Here is a 16,063-nt window from a genome sequence, read left to right as displayed (position 1 = left end):
AGATAGATAGATAGATAGATAGATAGATAGATAGATAGATAGATAGATAGATAGATGGATGGATGGATGGATGGATGGATGGATGGATGGATGGATGGATGGATGGATGGATGGATGGATGGATGGATGGATGGATGGATGGATGGATGGCAGGACGGACGGACGGACGGACGGACGGACGGGCGGGCGGACGGACGGACGGACGGCGGACGGGGTTTTGTGGTTCCATTTCATGTTCTATAACCCACAACTCTGGATATTAGCTTTGCATTGTGGTCTCCTGGTGGCTTGGCCACAAGTTCATTCCATGTTGGCAATTCCGGACATACAGCAAAAAGTCGAGGAGACGCATCCAGCCAGGACATGGTACCTTCGGCCCGTTACACACAATTAACTTCTGGAACTCACTGCAACAGGACACGTTGATGGCCACTCTCTTGGATGACTAGAAAAGGGGATTTAGGCACATTTATGGAGGATACAGTGGTTAAAAGTGACGGACTCTAATCTCGACAGCAGAGTTTGATTCCCCACTCCTCTTCCACAGGAGGCCCGCTAGGTGACTTTTCAGCACCCACGGAGTTATGTCTTTAAACACTGGCTTAATGCGCAACATGTACCAGGTGAAGCTTTGGGGAGAACACAGGTGTTTTCCATATTCTGCATAGCCATTTTTCCCCCCTCCCAACCAGGCACTGTTTGCAAACACAGGCAAGTGTGTTGAAATCTAAATTATGCTTCTAAATTCTGTTGTTAGCCACTTCAGCCCCAGAGGAAATGCAATGTGCACGTGTGTATTTAATCAATTGATCCATTAATTGTGCATGATTTATACCAGGGGTAGTCAAACGGCGGCTCTCCAGATGTCCATGGACTACAATTCCCATGAGCCCCTGCCAGCATTCGCTGGCAGGGGCTCATGGGAATTGTAGTCCATGGACATCTGGAGGGCCGCAGTTTGACTACCCCTGATTTATACAGTTGGCAGGGAACAACTTTTCCCAGTGCAGGATCTGTACTGTTGGTGCAGAATTTGGACCTTTGTCTTTTCTCCTGAGCATCATGTATATCCATATCAGTCTACCAGGCTACCAAATTCCTAGCCTCTCTGTGAGTTTTGCCATGAGAACAGCAGTATGTCCTCTGTGATTCTAAGCCAACTTTAGTTCCCCAGTGGGGGGATGGGGGGTGATTGCTATCAAGTCCCAGCTGACTTTAGCTGACCCCCATACGATTTTCAAGACAAGAGCAGTACAAAGGTGGTGTGCAATCACCTGTCACTTACCAGCCTAGATCTGGCAAGCTCAAGCTAACCTGGGCTATCTGAGTCAGGGCAATGCCAGGTATAAATGAAGCAATAAGAGTATCCCCCCCCCTTCAGTGTAGAACCTCCCCAATTGCTGTCATCTGCTTGGATGAGCTGCTGCATTAGAATCAGGTTATGGTGCTAAATTTGTTTCCAGTAGACAGTCATCTAGACGCCCAGCTAGGGGTGCCAGCCTCCAGGAGGGACCTGGGGATCCCCTAGAATTATAGCTCATCTCCAGGCGGCAGAAATCAGTTCCCCTGGAGAAAACGGCTACTTTGGAGGGTGGACTCCTAGCACTATAATCCACTGAGGGCCCTACCTGACCCCAAATCTCTCCCACTCCTGGCTCCACCCCCAAAGTTTCCAGGTATTTCCCAACCCACCGCTGGCAACTCTACCCCAGCACCTGACATGCAGCAAATTATTCCCGCCCCGCCATCCACTTTCAGTGAAACTTTAATACTAAAATCTGCACTTGGTTAGTGGAGCTGAAACCTTCCCAAAAGCTCAACCCCTTTATTGTAAGAAAATACCCACAATAAGGGAAATGGATGCTTTTATACCCTTGGAATAGTCTCTTCTGACCTCAAAGAAGACACCAGCCTGGTGTGGCAGTTAAAGAACGGCAGCCTCTAATCCAGAGAACCAGGTCTGATTCCCCACTCCTCCTCCGCATGCAGCCAGCTGGGTGACGAGTCACAGTTCTCTTAGAGCTGCTCTCACAGATCAGTTCTTCTTGAGCTCCTTCAGCCCCACCCACCTCACAGGATGCCTGTTGTGGGAAAAGGAAAGGAAAGATGTTTGTAAGCCATTTTTGGGATTCCTTTGGGTAGGGAACTGTAGGGTATAACCCCCCCCCCTCTTTTTCTTCTTCTAATGCTTTGGGGGGGGGGGGAATGAGTTAAAAAAACCCCAAACTAACTCCATCCCACCGGCTTAGAGATGCTGGGAGCCTCCCCTTCACCATCTGGGCTGGACCGGACTGCAGAGGTAGATGAGCAAACCGATGACCGAAACAAAAGGAGACAACTGGAGAAGGGGGGGGGGACCTCAGAGAGCCGGAGACCCTCAAAAGTCCTTGACTCCTGCAATGCAGCGTTTCCCTGCTAATTAAACACAATCCAATTCGGAGCCCCTCATGGCTGTGATGTCATCCCTGAGCCGGGCTGAGAAGGCGGTGGAGGGGAGGGGAGGGGAGGGGAGGCGGGCTGTGCTGCTGACAGCCCCCTCCCCTGAATCCACCTGCCTGGCTGGCTCTGCCTCATCCCTCCTGGCTGCCAGGAGCTCTGGGATCCAGGAGTGGAGCTGGCAGGGGGGGAGAGGGGAGTCCTTTGACACTTGGCATCATGCAAAGAGGGTGTAGGGGGGGAGATGCTCTGGCTTTTAACACCCTTTTCCATTATGCAGGGCAGGGAAGACACCTATTCCTTAAGAAGGCTGAAGGTTATCCCGGAAAGCCTGTTCATATGGGCACACTGGATTTCTCACGGCTTGAGGGGGCATAGGGGGCTGGGCGAGCTGATTCTTAAGAAATGCAGTAGTCCCCCCCCCCACACACACACACTACACTGAAGCCAGTCTGCACCATCTGGCACATTTTTAGGGGTTTCGGTGTGAATGTGTCCTTTGCATTGTGCTCAGGGGATGCTAAGAAACATATTTGGGGAAGGGGGATACAGAAGTTATAGAGCTAGCCTTGGACAGGGAAGGCCTGGTTACAAATCCCCATTTGGTGACCTTGAGACTGTCTCCCAGGGTGACCTTGAGCCCCCAGGGTGACCTTGAGATTGTCTATCTCGGTCGCTCAGCCTAGCCAGCCCTGCAGGGTTGTTAAGAGGCTAAAATGGAAGAAGAAGGAGAAAAGCTGGCTTTTCTACCCCGCTTTTCACTGCCCGAAGGAGCCTCAAAGCAGCTGACCCTTGCCTTCCCTTCCTCTCCCCACAACAGACACCCTGTGAGGCAGCGAGAGCCCTCAGAGAACTGCTCTGGCAGAACAGCTCTAAGAGAACTGTGACTAGTCCAAGGTCACCCAGCTGGCAGCATGTGGAGGAGGAGTGGGAAATCAAACCCAGCTTGCCAGATTAGAAAACAGGTAGGAGGAGGGGGAGATCTGTGCATGCAGGACAGAAAAGCCAACAACGTGGCAGAGCAAGAAGGGAACGGACATTTCTACCCAGGCCACCAGGTATGAACTAGCCTCCTTGGTTAAAATGTCAGTCAGTCGGTGACTGGGTTGCCAACACCCAGTCAGGTAATTCCTCAAGTTTTGGGGGGTGGGACGAGAGAAGAGCACCGTTTGGAGAAGGGAGGGAATCACAGATGGGTACAATGCCATAGAGTTTATCCTCCATAGCAGTCATTCGCGGGGGGGGGGGGGATCAGTTGTAATACTGGGAGATCTCCAGGCACCATCTGGAAATTGGCAAACATACTTGGTGGCCTTAGGCAGGTGTCTGTCCTCTCTAGTTTCCCATCCCCTGTCATGGGCCATTTCCTTGACAAAGCTGATGGAAGAATTACTCCGTTTTTATATATTTAAAAATTCCCCACTCAAATCTCCCTATTCTTCAAACCCCTCCCCCCCTGCCCTTGACAGGAGGGATCCTGCAGTAGATCTCGAAGGTTGGAGAGTTTTGGCACCCCCTAAAGAGGAATTTGCAGGCCTCGCTCTCAGTCTAGACCAGGGGTAGTCAAACTGCGGCCCTCCAGATGTCAATGGACTACAATTCCCATGAGCCCCTGACAGCGAATGCTGGCAGGGGCTCCTGGGAATTGTAGTCCATGGACATCTGGAGGGCCACAGTTTGACTACCCCTGATCTAGACTACTAGGCGTGCCAAACGGTTCACTTCACCAGCAAGCAAAGGAATCCCCCACCCTCCACCAGCACACTGCAAAAAAAGAAAAAAGAAAAAGAAAGAAGAGGTTCACCTGCTAACAGCATCTCTGCATCGATGCGCTAAAGTGTCCCTTTCAAACAGCCCATTGCTGCGATCTGAGACTGAGGACAGATAGAGAATTAAGCGGGGGGGGGGGGGGGTGAAGATGAGGGAGTCTCTGGCTGCTCCAAAACGCATCGTTGAACAGGTGGCCCTCTCTGCTTTTTTGGCCCGGGAGCTGGCCAAGTCGCTCTGCACAACCTACGCTCTGTTTGAAGGGTAACTTTCTGGTGCCGCAGTATGTAGATCTTGTACACTGTGCTTGACTTGCCCAGAATTCTAAGCAGGGGGGATGGAGAGAGCGGGGGAAGAGGGGAGGGAGGCAGGCAGGCAGGCCGAGACAGACCCACGCCGTGCTGCGTTGCACCCGGCTTCTTGTTCCCCCGCAGTGGAAGGAGAATGGAGCTTTCGGATCCTCGTGGTCCATGCCCTGTCATGGCCTGGATTAATGGCTTTGGGGGAAGGTGCCAGGTCACCCTTCTGCGAACAAGGGGGCCTGTCTCTCCAGAGTCGAATGCCCTCCTAGGGACGTCCGGCTGGCCCCGATCCCTTGCCTGCTCAGAAGCCTTCTGGGGAGAGAGGGCTGTCATCCTTACCTGCTGCAGGCAGGAGGCGAAACGGCCACAAGGGTCAGGGCAGGCAGCCATTGTTGCTACACAAGCACAGGCCGTTTCCATTCCCCCGGGAATGGAGGCCAGGAATTACCTGGATTTCTGCTCAGAATGCACGGACGCCCTTGAAGTGCACAGGAAGCAGCAGCAAAAGAAGAAGACTTGGTTTTTATACCTTGCTTCCCACTATCTGAAGGAGTCTCAAAGTGGCTGACACTCCCCTTCCCCAAAGCGGCTAACACCGTTCTCCTCACCGTCATTAAATCCTCACAACAACCCTGCAAGGTAGGCTAGGCCGAGAGAGAATGAGTGGCCCAAAATTCACCCCCAGAGCTTCCTTGGCACAAATGGGAATTCGAACTCGGGTAGCCCAAACACCAGCCCAACCTTTTAAACCACTCCCGGCTTTCACACCACGCTCTCTACGCCAGGGGTAGTCAACCTGTGGTCCTCCAGATGTCCATGGACTACAATTCCCATGAGCCCCTGCCAGCACGCTGGCAGGGGCTCATGGGAATTGTAGTCCACTGACATCTGGAGGACCACAGGTTGACAACCCCTGCTCTACGTTGCCATAATCACAGATGGGGCTCACACGTGCTCGTACCTCAAGGACAACCAACCCCTAGCATGCCTTACACTTGCAAATGGGCCATCAATGGCCCCATGTGACAGACAGAACTCTAATGGGGCCTCAGCTGCAAAGCTTTCCAGCAAAACGGATTTGCGTGTTGCGTTGATCCGCGTGCAGGGAAATCGAGCGAGGGGCGTGCGCAACACAGACCTTAAAATGAGATATCGAGCACTTTAGATATCAGCACTGGCAGCTGCCTCCGAAAAGAGCGCCATTCGAATTGTGCCAAGGCCATTGTGTGTCCAGGTGCGCCTATATACTTCTTGGCTGTCCTTGTGACGCTCCGGCCTGGGCTAATGATTCCCTCCCCCCTTCCCCCAAATCCAAAGAGCAGAGCAAAAAAAAACTTGGCAGGCAAAACACGGCCTTGCTCCCTGGTAAGATTCCGACATGCCAGAAAGTGGATCTGTGCCCTCTCTCCTCCTACATGGTTTACCAGCAGACTTCTGCCCTCCCTTGCCAACCCGTAGAGTAAAATCACTGGGCAGCTTGCCACCTTTGGCCAACTTCCAGAGCCTTCAGCAAGGGAAAGTCCGACTCGAATTACACCAACCAGCGCTGCATTGTGGCTGCTTTAAAGGCAGCTCTGCCACGGAGGGCCATGGGGCAGGGGGGGGAGATCTGCTGGGGAGCCTCAAGGAAGGAAGAGTAAAAGCAAAAAGCTCAGCCCAGAAGCTCCTGGGTCAGCCTGGGAGGACTCCGGCCAAGCCAGGACGACTCTAGCCAAATGTCTTGGAGGGAAAACAAACACTTAACTCAGCCTCTATCACATTTCCTCCAAACAGCTTAGGGGGGGCACACGTCTCCTTCCTCCTTTTTGACCTCACAACGATCTTATGAGGTAGGCCATGCTGAAAGAGGGGGAGCGGCCCAAGGTCCCCCAGCAAACTTCAAGGAAGTGGGAGGATCTGTCTCTCACCCTAACCTAGTCTTTTTTAACCTTTTGACCGTGGAGGAGCCCCTGAAATATTTTCTGGCTTCGGGGAGCCCTGGATTGGGGCCGGAAGTGAGGTCAGCTGGCCACACCTCAATCCCTGAGAAAGGAGGCGGTTTGAGGCAGGAGGGGGCATCCAGCCTCAGCCCCCTTTGGTTAAGAGCATGGATTTCTAATCGTTGAATATATGTAAATTTGCCTTTTTTGCAAATATACTTATTGGAAGATTTATTAGTGTGCTCAGTTTCATACGTCTATATCCCGATAATTACCCCACTGTCGATCCCACGCAGGAGGGGGAAACCTCCCTCTCCCGATTGCCCATTACCAGCTGCCACCCTGACTAGCTGCCCTGGGATTGGGTCCCAAAAAGGCTGAGTTGCCCCTTGCCTCTTCTCCGAAAGAGCCTCTGCAGCAATTTGGGTTCTGTGAACTTAGGCAGACTGGGAGCAGCTGGGCAGAAGGGCCTATGTCGGTCCTTGGTGCGTTTGGCCCTTTCTTGACTGCCCAGGGAAATGCCCATCACTACTTTGGGGTCAGGAGGCAAATGTGAGTGTCCTGCAGGGGTAGTCAACCTGTGGTCCTCCAGATGTTCATGAACTACAATTCCCATGAACCCCTGCCAGCATTTTCTGGGAATTGTAGTCCATGCACATCTGGAGGACCACAGGTTGACTACCCCTGGACTAGATGACCCAGGAGGTCCCTTCCAACTCTATGATTCTGTGCCTTCCAGGCTTGGAGGGGGGGGGTTGGAGGGGGGGCAATCATCTGGGCATGGAACTGGGGTCATCGTGGTGGGCAGGTAGTCGTGAATGTCCTGCATTGTGCAGGGGGTTGCGCTAGATGACCCTGGAGGCCCCTTCCAACTGCATGATTCTATGAACGGCACAGCTTCCAGGAGCCATTTGGCTCCCCGTGCCAGCTGCTGCCCTACAAGTGCCCTCCCTGGCGCAGTGTTTGATCCAGCTGCTGGGCAAGAATGGGGAGCGTGTGCAGCCGCAGGGGAGGGAGCTGCCAAGAGGGAAGCGGACAATGGGGCGCAGTGTCGGGGGCCTGGCGGCCTCGGCCAAGTCTTTTGTGGAGCTTCTAAATAGAGGAGCTGGTGTTGGGTCTATGGGCTGCAACTGAGACGCCTCGAGCGCTTCGTCAAAGAAACATTTCAGAGGCACGCAACCCTTGCCCTGCCCTGGGCGCTTTGTCCTCTTCCTGTCCCGTGGCACCCTCTGCCGTTCCGACCCACGCACCCCCCGCTCGTGCCTGCGGGATGCTCCCCAGGGCTGCCAACTCTGGGGTGGGAAATTCCTGGAGATTTGGTGGGTGGCATCTGGAAGGAGGAAGGTTGGGGAGAGCTGAGGAAGCTAAGAGGGTTCAATGCCATAGAGTAGCCATTTTCTCCAGGGGAACGGATCTCCGCTGTCTGGAGGTCAGTTATAATTCCAGGAGACCTCCAGGAACCGAATGGAGGTTGGCAACCCTAATCATCACCCCATACGAACAATTTGTGCTTCCCCTGAAAAGGAGTGCCCACAAGTGGCTGCCACAGCCTTCCTTCTGTCACACAGCGAAGAGCCTTGTGCAGCTGCTACATAAAATAGAGCACTCTCCTGAATTTCTGATGGGGGAATTAGCAACTCTAGGCTACGAAGTCTCACAAGAGGAGCAAGGAGCCAAAAATCTTAGGCAGAGGCAGTTCTTAGAAATTAATAATAATGATTTATAAAAACCCAGAATACAATTTAAGCTAACCCACATACACTGATGAAACAAAAGAGGTGATTGGGTGCAACAGAGGATTAAGTGCAGGTCAAATGTTTAGCGTCTGATGCTAAGCCCAGAAGGAAATGCAGCCCTCCTGCAAGTTGGGTTTCGGACATGGGAAGCCAAACACGAGGACAGGGATGGCTTCTCTCTGTTCTCTTTTTACAGCAAACATTGTACTTTGGGGGCTAGGGGCAGGGCATGGACACTCCATAACAAAGCGTAAATGTGGTTAACTGGTCAGTGAAACAGAGACTTTGCTAATGGGTGAGATGGGCTTTGATAAAGAAACCTCAGTGGGTTTACTGGGTTCCCAGTATACATAATTTCCTCCAGTGGGACACACAGCATTTCAAGTGAAGGACAAATTTTGTGAGGGAAGGTCGTCTTTCACTGCATGTTCTGGTCCTGATTCAAGTTGCCCCCTTTACTGGCCCAGAGCAGAACCAAGGATGGGCACAAGAACTGTGCACCCACAGTGACCTTAGGCCAGTCACAATCCTTCGGTCTAATCTACCCCACAGGGTTGTTGTGAGGGCAAGAAGAAAAGCTGGCTTTTTGTACCCTGCTTTTTACTACCCAAAGGATTCTCCAAGCGGCTTACAATCGCCTCCCCTTCCTTTCCTCACAACAGACATCCTGTGAGGGAGGTGAAGCTGAGAGAGCCCTGATGTTACTGCTCTGTGAGAACCATTCTAACAGAGCTGTGATGAGCCCAAGGTAACTCAGGGGGCTGCATGTGGAGGAGCGGGGATTCAAACCCAGATCAGAAGCCACCTCTCTGTTTTCTCCGAAGGACCTGGTCTGCACAGTCTGGATACCAGATCTGGTCCCAGGAGAACTCCAGGTCCCACCTGGAGGCTGGCAACCCTACTTCAAAGTGTGGAGAAACCATTGGTGCAGCTGCATTACTGCCGGCCACGGAATCCAGGAATGCCCCCTCCTTAGTTCCACAGTAAGATCAAACCTAATGGGATTGGCTGAGAGGCGGTCAGAGAAGGAGCCATCCCAAAATTCCAGGCAAGAGCTGTCCCTTCCGTCATGCAGCAGTAGTTGCAGTAGAAATACAGCTTACTCCCCAGCCAATCAATTAAAGCTAATAACATTAGCATTTTTAGCAAGTGGGTGGGCTGGAGAAAAGACACAAAAGGCGAAATGGAATTCCGAAGGAACCGGAGACCAGAGTTTTAGTGGCCGGGGAACGCAGGAGAGGGGAGCTGCTGTTTGATAGTTTTCTGCTTGTAGTCAGAAGAGATTTCAGCCTGTTTTCTTGACCCCTGGGTGGTGCATGCATTCCTCACTTTGTTATTCTGTAGTCATAGGGTTTAAAAACAGAGCTGTGTTAGGATGGTTAACAAGGGTTGCCAAGCTCCATGGGAGGCCTGGAGCTCCTGGAAAATGGCAACAGGTCTCCAGACTACAGGGATCCATGCCCTTGGCAGATCCGGTAGTGTTGGAAGAAGAAGATCTGGCTTTTGACAGCCCGCTTTTCTCTACCCAAAGGACTCCCAAAGCAGCTTAAAACAAGCTTTCTCTTCCTCTCCCCACAACAGACACCCTGTGGGGCAAGGTGGGGTTGAGAGAGCTCTGAGAGAACTGTTCTGCGAGAACAGCTCTAGGAGAACTGTGACGGGCTCAAGGTCACCCAGCTAGCTCAATCTTGTCAGAGGCTAAGAAGGGTCATCCCTGGTTCATACTTGGGTGGGAGACCTCTAAGAAAGTCTAAGGTTGCTTGCAGAGACAGGTAATGGCATACTGCTTCTTTTTGTCTCTTTTCTTGAAAACCCCAGGTTGTTGTTGTTATGTGCGAAGTCGTGTCCGACCCATCGCGACCCCATGGACAATGATCCTCCAGGCCTTCCTGTCCTCTACCATTCCCCGGAGTCCAGGAGAGGTCGCCAAATATAAGTAGTCTGCAATTTGACAGCAGTTTCCACTACTACCACCCTACCCAGGTATAGCTCCCCAAATCTCCAGGAATCCCCCAGGCCAGAGTGTTGGCAATCCAAAAGAGAGCCAGCTTGGTGTAGTGGCTAAGAGCAGCAGGCTCTAATCTGGAGAGACTGGTTTGATTCCCCACTCTTCCTCCACATGAAGCCAACTGGGTGACCTTGAGCTGCTCACAGTTCTCTCAGAGCTCTCTCAGCCTCACCTACCTCACAGGGAATCTGTGGCAGTGAGAGGAAGGGTAGGTGATTGGAAGCCACTCTGAAACTCTTGCGGGAAGAAGAAGAAGAAGAAGAAGAAGAAGAAGAAGAAGAAGAAGAAGAAGAAGAAGAAGAAGAAGAAGAAGAAGAAGAAGAGTCGGTTCTTATATGCCGCTTTTCTCTACCTTTCCTCTAGAGAAAAGCAGGATCTAAAACCCAACTCTTCTTTTTCTTCTCCTTTTACTTCTTCTGACACCCTGATGCTAGTATCAACACTGAAGCCAGAATAAAAGAGAGGCAACACAAGAAAGATGTACACAAGATCATGCCTCGTGGTCCATTTAGAAATCACAGGTAAGAGAACCTGCTGGTAGATCTAGAAAACTCTCCATTGCACAGGAAAAAGGGGAACAGGTTGCTAGTCCTCAACAGTTTTGATCGCAAGCGTGAGATTCCCCAAGCTGTAGCTTCTGCTGCCATCTGGGACTGTGGATGCAACATTTCTCGGAGCAGAATCTCTACAGTGTGTTTCCCTCCTAGATTTTCGAGAGCCCTTCCCTCGGCGCTTGCCCCTGAAAACTTCACCCTGCAGACAAACTCCTGAAAGCAACAAAAACACAGGAATTTAAAGTCAGCTCTTGCACTGTACAGCCCCAGAAAAGTTAGACCACATGGGCAACATGATTAATTCCCAAGTGCGGAATGTGGGTTTTCTCACTGCAGTGGGGAAGTGGCAAAGGAGAGACAGCTAGAGGCACAGACACTCCCCCCTCCCAAAAGATAAAGGAACCATCTGTTATCATCCAGTTTCTAACGGCGGCAGCGTGATGTCAGCCTATTGAGATATTTGGTTAATGCAGCAGAGTTTGGCCCAATCATAGCAGCCTGAGATGCTGCACTTTCACATGAGCTAAATAAAGCGGTTTCAATCCACTTTGGTTAACGTTTGCCAGGGGGGTTTGCCAACAGGAAGTGCACCATTTTCATGTGTGTGGAAGCAACAAGCTCCAACGCCGATCGCAATCGAAGGAAAGAAAGAAGCCGAATCGAAACAGTGCTTTCCGGCTCACAAACAGCTACCTTGTCCGGCATCTGAAGCTTGGTCTGTTTAGCCTGGAGAGGAGACGACTGAGAGGGGATCTGATAACCCTCTCCAAGTATTTAAAAGGCTGCCGTATAGAGGATGGAGCAGAGTTGTTCCCTCTTGCCCCAGAGGGACAGACCAGAACGAATGGGATGAAATTAATTCAAAAGAAATTCCGTCTCAACATCCGGAAGAAGTTCCTGACAGTTAGAGCGGTTCCTCAGTGGAACAGGCTTCCTCGGGAGGTGGTGGGTTCTCCATCTTTGGAGATTTTTAAACAGAGGCCGGAGAGCCATCTGACGGAGAGGCTGATTCTGTGAAGGCTCAAAGGGGTGGCAGGTTGCAGTGGATGAGCGATTGGGTTGTGAGTGTCTTGCATAGTGCAGGGGGTTGGACTAGATGACCCAGGAGGTCCCTTCCAACTCTATGATTCTATGATTCTATCACATGTGTGGGCATCTGAGGGCATTGCCTGTACAGGAGAGCCCTGCAGAGACATGTGCCTTTCTTCAGTCACGTTTCCCAAATTGCTTCTGGGCACTCCCTTAGGCCTTGGGACGTGTGTCCTCCGTTCCAGGTATTGCCCAGCCGCAGCTGCGGGACTGGTGTGATTGATGCCTCCGTAGCATACGTTAGGAATAACAATCAGTCTGGATTTTTTTTTTCAAAAGATCCCGGAGGGCAGTAAATCTGGAGGTTTGGGGTGTGCCTGCAGAAGAGAAGCATGCTTCGGGAGAAAGCTGCACTTAATCAGCTGGCTGGTCTCTCTCTCTGCAGCCCAGTCCTCCCATTCAGAGCCAAAGATGCCACCTCCCCACCTCGGCCTCAACGCGCAGATCAAGTGGGGTTTCTGCAGGCTGCAAAGTGAACAAGCTTCTCGTTTTCCCGTGACCCAGAGCCAGCTCTCTCAAGGCGTGCCAAACATATACACGCTAAGCATGCCGGTATCTGGGCTCTGCCACACTCGCAGACATGCTGTGTGCCTCTGCCGTTGCGTGACTCTTATCCGAATTTGGGCCGTCAATCACGCAGGGGGCAGGGAGCCCTGAAAGAGACACATCCTGGCAGCCCTCCGCAGGCAAAAGCAGGGCTCAGCACTTCTGCAGAGAGCGCTTTGCATCTCTCACGGGCTCGGCAAGCATTGATTTGATCATCCTCGTGGATGACTGCTGGCAGGTAGGAGGGGCCGGAGGGCAGGTCACGGAGGCCTTTGGTGTGCCGGAAAGCCGCACAGCAGATGCCGGGCAAGGGCTCTGAAGAAAGGAGCTCGGTTGGATGATCCAGCCTGCGTCACCAGAGGGGAGGGGAGCAGGAAAGGAAAGGAGCTTTTTGCAGGAGGAATCGGGGACACCCCTAGCATGGGGGCAGCGGGAATTCCATGCATGTGCAAAGGGCCTATCAAGTCGCAGCTGACTTTTGTGCCCCTTACAAGGGGCTTTCAAGGCAAGGGAGTAGCAGAGGTGGTCTGCCAGTGCCTTCCTCTGCAGAGCCTTCCTTGGTGTCCATCACCTTCCTCTGCAGAGCCTTCCTTGGTGGTCTCCCTTCCAAGTCCCGACCCTGCCAAGTTAGTACTTGGATGTGAGACCGCTAAGGGAGAGCAGAAGAAGGCAAGAGCTCATTTCTCCCCAAAAACGCTGTCTGGAGGGAGGGACGGGGGAGAATCATCACTATCTTGATTGGCAGCTATCTCAAAGAGTGGGGGCTGTCAGCAGAACAGCCAGGTGGGCCATCTGCAAGAAGGTCTGAGTCAGCAGCTTTTATAGGGCTACCTGCAATCTCATTGGCCCCTCGACACGGCCTGCAGTACCACTTGCTGGCCATTATTTCCGGGGGCGGCAAAGTGCCTAGCGCTACCATGGCAGCATGAAGTGCTTTGAACCCGCTGCCACGGTTCTTGGGGGGGGGGAAGCTCTTGGAGGAACCTGATGGGGAGACGGGCACTTATCTCTTTCCCATAAGAGGTTTTATTTCAGCGCTGCCGTTTTCAGTCGGTTTGATGAGAACAGGAAGCCTCGGAGCAAAATCCCTCAAGGGTGGGGAAAGAGGGAGAGACAATGCAGCTGAAGTATCGTAAGGCATCTTCGCCTGCTCCTTCTGTGCATTCCTAGGAAGAGTGGGAGCCCCATTGTCGACCTGAAGCCGCTTGCTTGTGTGTTCGCAGGAGACCCTGGTGGTCACTCCAAGATGCTCAACAGGGATCCCCAACGGGGCGCCCAGCAAGTGTTTTTAGAAAGTGAGCCAGGCAGGCGGCATCTTTGCCCAGCAGGGGTTCTTACTGGCCACTGGGGAGCTACGTGGCTGGGCAGATTTTAAAAGAAAAACCTTCAGGCAGCAGCGGCTGCTGCAGCACAAAGATCTTGCCTGTAGATAAGAAAATATTTAAAAACAAGGTTTACTGAAAAAAGGCATCCCCTTAAATGTCACTCCTTATTCTGTGGTTAGCTCCACCTCCTGTGGCAGCCATTTTGTATCTGACTCCACCTCCTGTGGCAGCCATTTTGCACCGGACTCCAACTCCCATGGTGGCCATTTTGTAACTAACTCCACCTCCTGTGGCAGCCATTTTGCAGCTGGCTCCACCTCCTGTGGCAGCCATTTTGCACCAGACTCCAAATCCCATGGTGGCCATTTTGTAACTAACTCCACCTCCTGTGGCAGCCATTTTGCAGCTGGCTCCACCTCCTGTGGCAGCCATTTTGCACCAGACTCCAACTCCCATGGTGGCCATTTTGTAACTAACTCCACCTCCTGTGGCAGCCATTTTGCAGCTGGCTCCAACTCCAGTGGCAGCCTGGGCTGTTGCCCATGTTTTACAGGAGAACTGCAAAATGCATTTGTGTGTATGCATACACACATACACAAATTTTCTTCCCCTCTCCTATCCATTCTCTCCCTTCCTTTCTAAGGCGCAAAGCTTACTTTCCTGAAGAGGCCATGAAGGATGCACCACAGGCCAGAGCTCTTTAAACAGAAGCTACTCCCCCCCTTCCCATAACTTCCCAGGTTCCCAACAGGATTACCTGAAGGGGTTGATGGGAACTGTAGTTCCCACTGCCTCTGAAATGGAATCAGGAGAAGAAAAGTAGCCTTCCCATCTACTGCAGGCAATCCAGAATGTTCCAGGCACCTTTCGACAGTGACTGCTGGCCGGCGGCCAACATGCCGAGGAATGCTGCTAATTGCGCAGATGCAAATGCGCTAGCTAGGGTTGCCAAATGCCCCCTGGCCTCTGGCAGGAAAGGGAGGTAGCGTGGCCAGATTCTTCGGACCAGCCAGTAGGGGATGGGAGGGGTGATCTTACTAGCCATGGGGAAGACCAACACTATAAGCTGGCCTGATTCTTGGTGGCCCTTCTGTACCTTCTTTAATATCCCTTGAGTATCTCTGCATTCATCAGGGAAGTTGGTGGCGGTGTAAATCGCTTCCCTCTCCTCCGCCTTTCTTGCCCGCCCTGCAAGGTCAGTAGTGTAAGCCACGGGTAGTCAACCTGTGGTCCTCCAGATGTTCATGGACTACAATTCCCATGAGCCCCTGCCAGCATTTGCTGGCAGGGGCTCATGGGAATTGCAGTCCATGAACATCTGGAGGACCACAGGTTGACTACCCCTGGTGTAAGCAGCAGAAAGGTTCAAGGCAGAACCGGCATTTGAACCCAGGTCTCCAGGGGACCTAGCTGGACGTTCGAACCCCATGCTCTGTGCTTGAAAGACCTGCTTGGGAATGCGCATGTTTAGGATGAAAACTCAGGTCACCATTCTCTTGCTTTGATTTTGTTTTCATCGGACGCCTCTGAAGGTCCATGGACCATGATCTCCTCACCAGTCCTTCTGCCAATCATACTCCGCTCAGCTCCTTTAATCTTCAGCGTTTACCTTGATTTCCTCTCTCTTCTTTTACTTCTCCCCTCCTCCTCTTCTCTGGAGGTTTCGGGTCTCTTTCTGGGGCTGGGAGCCCCTCGCCAATATAGTGGCAGGCTCTCTAGCGAGGGACCGCGGCATGCCCCTCCGTCATCGGCTCGTTAATTTCCTGGAGGCAACATTTAAACCAGCCCCTGGCAATTCCATGTTGTTCTCGCCGTGGCTTTGATTAACAGGCACTGCTGTTGCGCCCGGGCTAATGGCATCCCCGGGCCTGTGATCATATTGTGCATAATGGTATTTCTGCTCTGGGAGACGACGAGGCAGAGCAGGACTGGCGCAAATGTGGGTTTCAGATCGCTAGCAGCACCCTTGGAAGGTTTCCTCCCCTCGCCCCAGCATGGGAGCGTAGAAATAACAGCCGCTGTGCTGCGGTGAGGTCACGGTGCATTGGAAGTTCCCATGTTCCAGCAGGGCAAGGCTTCTCTCGGGTACCCGGGCTGGACATCCCTGAAGCCCCATCTAGGAGAAAGTCCCAAACCTCAGCTCCTGATCCAGCAGGTCGCTTCCCACTTGAAAAACAGTGCAACTCCAGTGATGGTAGGGAGATGTGGGCAGGGTGCATGGACCCCGAGGAGGCGCAAGGGCATCTCTGAGCAACCTGCAGACACATTTTTGCATTCCTCAGAGATCATAGTCAGTGGAGGTCCCATGGGCAGGAGGTGCCAGATTGACTGAACCCTAATCCCCCGTCCCCTGATTCCGGGCTGAGATATTAGATCGGCCT

At 52.4% G+C, this 16,063-nt stretch overlaps 1 long non-coding RNA gene across 1 annotated transcript; it reads right to left on the bottom strand.

Moving 5' to 3' along the window:
* Positions 1-234: 234 nt before the first annotated feature.
* On the bottom strand, positions 235-4,292 carry LOC143821682 (uncharacterized). The gene is made up of 3 exons (XR_013225866.1): positions 4,241-4,292; positions 1,895-2,081; positions 235-445 (listed from the first exon to the last, which is right to left on the bottom strand). It is a non-coding gene; the product is annotated as an uncharacterized LOC143821682 (long non-coding RNA).
* Between the last annotated feature and the right edge of the window lie 11,771 nt (positions 4,293-16,063).

The sequence above is a fragment of the Paroedura picta genome, chromosome 12, assembly GCF_049243985.1.
Source record: "Paroedura picta isolate Pp20150507F chromosome 12, Ppicta_v3.0, whole genome shotgun sequence".
Taxonomy (NCBI): domain Eukaryota; kingdom Metazoa; phylum Chordata; class Lepidosauria; order Squamata; family Gekkonidae; genus Paroedura; species Paroedura picta.
Note: the sequence above shows the minus strand (reverse complement) of the source record. Positions and strands in the feature narration are given on the sequence as shown.